General features: G+C 42.1%; 1 long non-coding RNA gene across 1 annotated transcript; it reads left to right on the forward strand.

Annotated features, from left to right (window-relative positions):
- The first annotated feature begins 862 nt into the window (after window positions 1-862).
- Window positions 863-1,930, forward strand: LOC104858095. Its single transcript, XR_779042.1, has 3 exons — window positions 863-968; window positions 1,094-1,202; window positions 1,912-1,930. It is a non-coding gene; the product is annotated as an uncharacterized LOC104858095 (long non-coding RNA).
- The last annotated feature ends 7,765 nt before the right edge of the window (window positions 1,931-9,695 follow it).

Below are 9,695 nucleotides of genomic sequence, written 5' to 3' on the forward strand. Positions count from 1 at the left end.
AAAAAAAAAAAAAAAAAAAAAAAAAAAAAAGCTCAAAGCCATCTTTGGTTAAGCATTTCCTGACTAACATTTCTGCCAAAGCCCCATCGTTGTGGCTGGATTAGAGGCTGCTGATTGTTTTCCTTCCACTGAGGTATAAAGCTGTTCTTGGGGACAGGGGGAAAGGCTGGAGATCCACCGTGTGCTCTGAACGGAGGCTTCTCCAGTCCCATCAGCCACACAGCATACGAGCAAATTAACAGGCACTTGGGGAGGAAGCCCACAGTCTGCGGCACAGGCATGTAATAATTAACATAGCCTTGGTACCTTCGTGGCATCTTGGGATGAAAATATTAATCATTCACAGCTATGATCGTCTCAAAATCTCCTATTTTATGGCTTTGACACATCCATGAATAATGCCATTTACTATAATGTGCAGCATATCAGAAAGAATATTTTCACAGTACAGCTGCTGCTCTAGAATACAGTGTAAAACTGATGGAGAAGCTTGTTTCCAGGGGCAAAAGAAAAGGACACGATCCCACACCTATCGTCCACTTTCCTGAGCTCCTACTATCTGCCAGAATTTTCAGGTACTGTTTATTTAAACCTTACAATCGGTATGAGGGCTGTGCCACTATGATCTCCGTTTAGGAAATGGAGAAATGGAGAAATCGAGGGCCGAGAGATTAAAGTCAAGCTGCCCAAGAAATAGAGGCAGGATGTGAACTTTAATCTGCCAGGCTCTCTCCAGAGCATAGAATTCACAGGGAACCCTAAGTATCCCTATGACATTGTGACACCTGTTTCCACTGTGCCCTCACCCTTCTGGGAGGCTAGGGTATCACCTTGGCAATGAATTCATTTGGACCATCCAGCCGGGCCTTTTCCTTCTCCTCTTCCTCCCTTTCATCAGCCCTCCTTTGCAACTTTTCTACCCTTGATTTGAGCACTCGGTTTGGCCCTTGGCAATGCATTTCTCCAAGGTGAAGTCAGAGGCCAAGGGAGGGAGGGAAGGAGAGAGGGGAGAGGGGTGGGGGAGATATTCCCAGTGAAAATCAAGCTGGGAAACTCCCAGGTCAAAATCATCACGTTTACCCGCTTCCTCTAGGAAAAGGATGGACCATGCATTGCCTGCAATATCCCAAGTGATCCGACCCCCTGAATCTGTCCCCACATTTCTCTACCCGGAGCTTTTACTAATGACCATCGGAGATTAGGTTTGTCCCTCGAAGTTGCTCAATTACATTATTCCATCTCATTACATTACATTATTACATTATTACCTGTGCCCATAACACTTCTTTCCCCTCACTGTTACTATTGCCTCCCACCCACCTTGCTAAGGTTCTTTTCGTTCTTTGGATCCTCCCTTCCATTTCACTGTCTCTGAGCTGGTAGCTTTAACTCCCTGGCCTGCTCTGGGTTTTCTCCGTGCTCCTTACCCTACACAAGTCCTCTGGGCAGTTGTCACACTTGTAAGCAAATGATCCTGTCATAGTGCCTGACCCCCACGATAGATTTTAAGCTCCACCATGGGAGAGACTGTATGCTTAAGGGCAAGCACATAGTAACTGCTCAAAAATATGTGTTGGAAGAAGGAAAAGATGACTGAACGAAGCCATTTTGATCAGGATCCGTTCTACTGTACTTTCGCCATCATCTGATTCAACAAAGAAGTTTTTCTCAGCTGACATTCACAGCCCTTGGCAACAATCACAGATAATTGCATCATGAGCACCAAGGGGAAGGGCGGGGTGTGCGTCCCTGGAGACCCATCCACAGCAGGAGCAAAGGCTCCCCCAGGCAAAAGGAAGCTGCCCTCTTGCCCCCAGCTCCCAAACCCCGAGTGCTCAGTCTCTTAGGTAGCTCTGAGCTTGTGGTGTAATTGCTTGTTTGTATGACCGGCTCTGTCTTTGCACTCCCCAGGGCAAGAACTCACCCGGCTGGTATCTGTACCCTTTCAGCATCAAGTATGCCGACTAGTCACCTTACATAAGCTGTAAAGGGCTGTTGACCACAACTTGATGTATTAGTAACTCTGCCAGTAATTGAATGAATAATCAGATGAATCAGTAAACGAATATGCTAACAAACAAATAAGATAAAAGTAAGTCTGACAACAGTTGTTCACCCAGATGTTTTTTGAAGTATAGCATCCTTGGGATCATGGGAAGGACCCCATACACTGACTTAAATTTAATCATCAAGGAATGAAGAAATGTTGGAGAAAAATAGCTCTCACTCTAATTTCTTTATATCACTGATATTATTACTTAAGCCAATTTGAGTTCAGTAAGAATAGGAGGCAATTACAGAACTATTGTAGAAGATACTTAAATATGGCAAAAATCATGAAACTGTCATACAGATGAGTGAATTTGCAAACATATATTTCTAAATGAAAGGGTAAAACACACAAGAGGGTAAAACCCTAAGATTTCACGAGTATTTACTATGTTCTAGGTACTGTTTTGAGTATTTGACCAGTATCGACTCACAGAATTATTGAGTAGGAATTGTTACATTTTACCATGGAAGGGATTGAAATGTGGAAAGAGCAAGCCTTTGTTCAAAGGTGTAAATCTAGTAATTTTATTTATTTGGAATAGAATGCAAGCAGTTCGGTGCTAGAGTGCTTGTGTAATGCGTACAGTGCCCCGGTCCCAATCCCCAAAACAGCCACAGAGGATCACAGCTTTGCTGGCACTCGCCTCTGGGAAGTGCTAAGCTCCTTCCCTGGGTAAAACTGAGAACTAGAAAGAACGGTGGGTGTGGCCCCTGTCTTCAGAGTTTCTTGTGTTTCTTTGGCCAGCATGGTGCAGTGACCACTCTGGATGCCCATGTGGAGGAAACTCCTCCTAGGCATCTAATTTGGGCTCATGGAAGGAGGAAATGCCCTGTCTTTTGCTGCTGCCATTGGGGTGAGGAGCACCTCTGAGTTCATTTCTAAGAATAAAATATGAATGTGAAGCAGGACCAATGGCTCCTGGACACCTGGCCTGCCGTGAGCTCTTCTGAGCACCCATGTGAGAGGGGGTGGGAGCATAGGGCTCTGCAGAATACTGAATTAGGAAAATAGACATTTATTTGCAATGAGAAAATAAATCAAGACAAATTACGTATTTTAAAAGCTAACCAGTGATGTCACAAAAATCTAGAAAAGTAATTTAATGTTTTATTAACTGTCTGACATCTCTAAAATATTTTTTGCCTTTGTACTCTTTGATCACTTCTTCATGACAAAGATTTTATATTTTTATGGAGAAAATAGAAAATAATTTAGTCATTTCCCTACCATGTTTGATCAAAACTTTTTTTATTATTGATAGTTTACAAATATCCTTGGGAGCTTTATAACACATTATTGGTAATGTCATCTACACTTTTTGGAAAAATTGTAAATTTGAGAAAGCCTCTGTCTGATTTCTTTGATACATGAACTGCAGGATTTCAGGGAACTTTCAAGCTGTTTGGGTAGTGACTGATCTTAAATACTCTTCAAATTAAGGAACCCTAGCTACCAGTTTCTTACTGGTATACTCTTACTGGTATACTTACTTACTAGTATACTCTTAGTTTTATGTTACCTTCTCCCATGTTTGTATTCTGCATTATGTTAGCAAGAAATTTAAACAGTGAAGCTATGATAATTTTAAAAATTCTACCAAAAAGAAGAATAATGTGTGTTCTGTGTGCTGCATTAGTGAGTATGCTCTTGAGAGAGCTGAACTTTCAAATTGACTATGTGTTGAGGAGAATTAAATCTTCCACTGCGATGGCAGAAAGGCACAAAGGTGTGATGGAAATGTATGGTACAAACGGGGCATTTCCTTAAAAACTTACAATCAAAGACTCTTTGTCATTAACCCACCTAAAAAATACTCCTTTCCCCTTTGAACATACTAATCCAATAGTTCTTGCTACTCTCAGAAGCATGAATGGCTTCTTCTTTCATGAATATTTTTATAAGGTGTGATCAAAACCACATTGAATGCTGCTGCCAACTGTCATTCAACAAATATGCGACTTGTGAAAACATTACAATGTGTCCTGTGCACCTTCTTCGCTAGATCTTGCACTGTGTGACTTCTGGCTCTTCTCCAAAGTCAAAATGGCCACGACAGGTAAACATTTTGAAGCAGTGCAAGACGCGAGGGCAGGCATGTCACGGCTGAAGACACTCACAAAAGAGGACATCCGGAACCGTTTCAGAAAGTAGCAAGAGCAACGGGATAAGTGCTTGATGCAAAGGGAAATGGTCTGATGGAGGTGAAGGGTGGTATGTATTTCACTATGGTAATTCAAAAAATTGAAACACCATATTTTCCATCACACTGCTTACATCTAATATGCAGAAGGCTCTCCCACAGATGGGTTTCCAGATGATTGCCTTGTGAATGATGGTCCGCCTCTGCTGCCCACTGATGGCACAGACAACACGTCGGGTTTCGTTAATTTGCATTGCTGACATGGATGATGCACCTGGCCAGTGTATCTTCAGGTTTGTTACAGTTATATGAGTAGAATAGAATGAGCAGAATAGAATGAGTAGAGCAGATAGCTGAGTGCGCCTAGAAGTCATTCCTACGCCAGGATACCAGGAGTAACTTAACCACAAATGGAAGGGACAGAAGACGGCACAAGTGTGTGTTATCAACCCCCATATAAGCCCACCCTCCATTCACCTTTCCAATAACCGGAAGTTAAAGGCCAATAGCCACTCTAATCCCATCTATCCAGAGAAGCTTGACAGACAGAAAGTAGCAATGAGAAAAGACAGCATTGTAAGCCATTGTGCATAAAACATCTGATGTGCACAGGTGCTACGGATGCAGATAAACAAGACGATATATTGGCAGGACCCCTCCTAGGGTCTAAAACACGAGCATCTCAGAAGCCCCACTCGCTCGGCCCCAAGGTCTATCTGCACGACTAGAAACCGGATCGGGAATTTCTAACTCTACAGCAGGGCCTCTCTCAACTAGGCCTGAAGACCTCCGCATTCCAAGAAGCATCTGCAGAGTCTGGGGAGAGCGTCTCGCTCTATATTAGCCACAATTAATAATCAGCAGCAGAGACACAGCCACTTAACGTATATCAACCACTCTTCTGGGAGTGAGCTGTCATCCTCCGGTTCGCTTTTCCCGAGATAGGGAAATTGATAGGTCACTAGTGTCTGTGAACAGCACTCAAAAGGTATCATATTTATTTTAGCTGCAGCCTCAAATCAGTGGCTATCTGCATTATGAAGAACATCATTCTATAAAACACATTTGGTCTTCATTTTTCAAATGCTCCTGAAGGGGAACATATGGTAATCTGTTTAACTCTGTATTCCATAGAGATCTCTAGCCTCCATACACCGAATCCTCATGCTACTTTTATTATAAAATTCATGTCCTTTTTGTACCCAAAATACTCCCCCTTTCTTCTCTGATGGTTAAAAGTACCTGAGGCTATAAGACTATCCTGTTAACTATTAAATTCATGAGTCATGCCTTGTAGTCATTAAACAAAACAGAAATATTATTTGCTAAGAGGCTGATAAGTACCTATTGGCAAAGCCCATATTCTTTTGGGTTTCATGCATGAACTACTTTGAAGTTATTTGCTTTTTGTAGGAACCCACACTAATGTAAGTTCTCGATTTGATCTTCTGAATTCTGTATCTCTTGGTAGAAGCTAGCTCTTGCAAGTTTTTCTTGATTGTACAGTTCTGAGGCAGTTGTTTGAAACCTGATTACTTTCTCAGATTTCAATACTGCTCCCTTTTATTCACCAGTTGTGTCATTGTAAACGCAGATTTAACTTGAATATCTCCATGCCCATTGGCCTTTTCTTCTCCCAATTACAGCTCCACTGGTGAAAATGACAATGGGAGCTCAAGGCTTCTGCTCCAATGACAGTTATTGCTGATGTGCAAACCCTAAGCCAGAAATGTTGCTGCATTGGAAGTCACTGGCCAGTGCCAGGAAGGGAACATAATTCCCAAAACTTGTTTTGTGGGAGAAGTGGAGTTTCTGTAAAAAAAAAAATCAATACAATCCTATCTCCCAAAGCAGGCACAAACATGAAATATTAACCCACATTTCCTACACATATCAGCATTTCCAAAAGATAGTCTAGAGCAAGGTAACCCTCTGTGGTCAAATATATTAAGAAAATATTTCATCTTAAGACCTCCATTTTGGTTTTCATAATATATCTAAGAACCTAAAAATCATTCACTAAAACAAAACAAAACAAAATCTATCTAACTTTTCTCCTTAGTTCCACAACTGCGCGTGACCAGAAGCTAGTGTTCCGAAAACTATATCTTGGGTAATGGAGCCATAATAAATTTTCTTCTGATGTTTTTCAATAGCGTAATATGCTTTCAATCAGCAGAGTAGACTTCATGCAATAAACACTCTTCCTGGTGTATTTCATTGAATTAACTGTCTTAAAGATTGGGCAAAGCAATAGAATTAGTGCTTATATAAAATAATGTAGAAATTTTGTGTAAACCTTAGAGTAAGAATTGGGATGCTGAAGATGTTGAGTTGCCTTTCGGAATATCTCCAGACCATGACTAAAGGGATTAAACAACTGACACACCAGGGATTCCTTCAGCTGTTCATTATTCATTTATTCGTTTTTTCCTTTATTGAGCAGCTACCCTGTGCTAACGTTGCTCTAGGCACCAATGATACCGGATAACTTGGTATGGGTGGTTTGCAGCTTATCAGAAAAAGAAGTACTAAGTAACAAAAAGCACACGTGAGTGTACATTCTGTGGAGGAGAGAGTAATGGTGCCATGATAATAAATAGAAGGTAAGATTGGCCCAGTTTGGAGGAAAAGGTCTGAGAGGGCTTCCCTAAGTGGGTAGAATTCAGGCCAGCACTTACAGGAAGGATTGGAACAGACTGCACTGAGGCTGAAACAAAGAATAGTTGAGCCCCCAAAACAGAATATGTTGGAAGGGACTTCACTGCTTCAAGCAAATGGAAGAAGGTTATGGGTTGGAATTAGGCAGAACAGAGTGGGGAATGGGAGGAAGCCAGAAAACAAATAGGAATCCGATTTTCTGAGGCCTGGAAAGCCAGCAGAATATAGATATATATTTTAACTCCAAGATCACTGGGAAACATGTCTGATCAAACTTTCCAGTTTAAAGGCAGGATGCAAAAGAAGGCTTGGTTTGGAGAACAAAAGCAGACTGTTTCCTGATCTTTCTAAGCATCACTTAATGACAAAAGCTTGCATCTGAGTAAATGACGTGAATTGAGCAACCCACGATAAAAGAGGTTGCAATTACTCAAGAAGAACCCAGCCGGTTTAGAATCCAAGTCACAGGACGAGAACATGTGCTGTCAAAGGTAACATCCCCCTAACAGCTGCCCAAGGTCCCCTCACCTAATCAGTGTGGCCCCGAATCCTCTTTACCCACTGTCACTCTTGGATACATCGAAAAGAACTGAACTCTAAGTGAGAGGCAAAGGTGGGATTTCCACCGCCTTAACACAGTGATTTTCTCAGAACAAGTCTTTATAAATAATTCCATATTATCCCAGTCAGATTGTCTGGGTATCTGGGACTTATTTAATGGAAAGTTTGGCTGTAAGGGTTTCTGGAACAAGACTTTTAAAATTCAGATCATATGTCTTCAAGACGAGAGGTTAGGGTTTGTGATCGAATGTCATGCCCTCGGACTTGAAATGCCAAGTCTGATATGTGACTGGAAGATGGAAACCCTCCCAGAAGTTAGTAGTGAGTTCGGAGGAGGAAAGTGTCCGCCTGAAATTATTTATGATGAATACTAATAAAACTGCCTTCATTCTACAATCTTTTCCTTTAGTCTCCTTTATCACTGCAAACTGGCATTTGTAAGAGTCTAGATTCTACTCCCCCTCAAAGCACTAACTCCCCGGTGTGATGCTGGCCACACCAAGCGGTCTTGGTCTCACTGGCTTTCTCTCACCTCTGCGCCCTGCCCAGCAAATCCAGGCCAGTTTTCATCCCCTCTTCTACAGAGGCAATTCCTCCACAGCCCCCACAGAAAGGTCATCAGTAAGCTGTATTTGGGGCCACCACTCCCATTCGCTCTGCTGGATTAGAACACGGGACCGATGCAGTGAACCATCTGCACTATCATCTAACTTCTCAGTTAATTTACAACTTTGGTCAGTGGGAGGGAGAGTGGAGGCAGGTATGACACTGTTTAAGAGTGTCTTCCTGGTTTTCAGTTCCAGGCTTACCAGTTCCCTTAAGCAATTTACTGATCTCTCTGTTCTTTTCTTACCTAGAAAATGAATAAAATTAATTCTTACTTCATAAAATTGTTAATGTGCATAAATGCTTAGAGCATTGCCTGACACATAATATTCATCAATTCATGTCAGCCACGGGAATTAACCGTTCGTTTGATGATGGTCTATAGGAATCATGGATAAGACTCGATTTCCTCTCCCTACACAAACCTCAGGACAATTTTTGTGTCCAACTATGAAGTCCGTGTTTATGATTCCTTTATAATCCAAGCCTACCATGTGCCAGGTACTGCTCCAAGAAGGAGATACATGTGTAAAATTATACAAGGCCCTATTTTCAAGCAAATAAACAAAGATTTAACAAATATGTAAATAAGATGCTTTGGCATATATGCATTGGGAAGCCCTTACTGCAGGCTGTCATGATAGAGAAGTAAGGGGCCATTCTGATAGGTGGTTAGGGAACTGCCTTCTCTGCAAAGGTGACATTTAAACTGAGACCTGTGTATAACAAAGGAATTATCATGCAGAGAGCCAGGAGAAGAGAACACCAGACAGACGGGGAAAATACGATTCATCAGGCACTTATCTAAATAATGTTTGTCTCACTAATTGAGACCATAATGAGGAAAGATATCTCCTGGGACAAATCTAGCCAGTGGTTTGTTTTTATAAATAAAGTTTTATTAGAACACCACCTCACCCATTCATTTTCATGTCGGATGGTGCTTTCATGCTATGGCAGTAGAGGTGAGAAGCTGTGACAGAGACCATAGGGTCCAACAGTTCACAATATTTGCTACCTGGCTCTGTATAGGAAGAGATGTGTGAAGGTGAGGAGAATATTCACCATCTCGTTTGCTGCTGCTTCCTGTAACCCTAGTTGTGTCTGACTTCATAAACCGCAGAAAACAGCAGGTGAGGAAAAAATGTGAGAGGCGGAATGCCTGTGCCCCTTCAGCTTTTGTTTGTTTGTTTTATTTTTGAGCGCTTCTAAAAAACAGTGAAAAATTGATTCAGAATGCACAGTGCCCTTTTGGGTGAATATCACTGGCCCCTACTGCACAGAGCAATAGAAATAAGAAGGGGTGACCCAGGCTGGAGCTACCTGTGTTAGGCCTCCGGAAGAATTATGTGCCAGGTCGTAAGATCAAGGCTGGTTCCAGCCTGAGTCATACAGCAGCTCAGTAGGAGAGCACTCAAGTGTGCAAGCATGAAAATACACAGGTGCCCAGGCCCCTCGCAGCTCTGTGAGTGACTTTGCCAGAGGGTGCTGCTGACTCTCCAGAGCAGCTGTCAGCTTGGCAAAAGCCAACATTTCTCTTGCAACTACCAGTGCACTTGGGGTCAGAAAAGTCTTTGCTCTGGGGCCGTTCTGTGCATTTCATGCTTATCGGTGTCTCTGTTCTCTACCAGAGTACCCCAAATATGGCGATAAGAAAACTTCTCTAGACACACC

Source organism: Fukomys damarensis, unplaced genomic scaffold, assembly GCF_012274545.1.
Source record: "Fukomys damarensis isolate Sample0158 unplaced genomic scaffold, DMR_v1.0_HiC HiC_scaffold_22, whole genome shotgun sequence".
NCBI classification, from domain to species: Eukaryota; Metazoa; Chordata; class Mammalia; order Rodentia; family Bathyergidae; genus Fukomys; species Fukomys damarensis.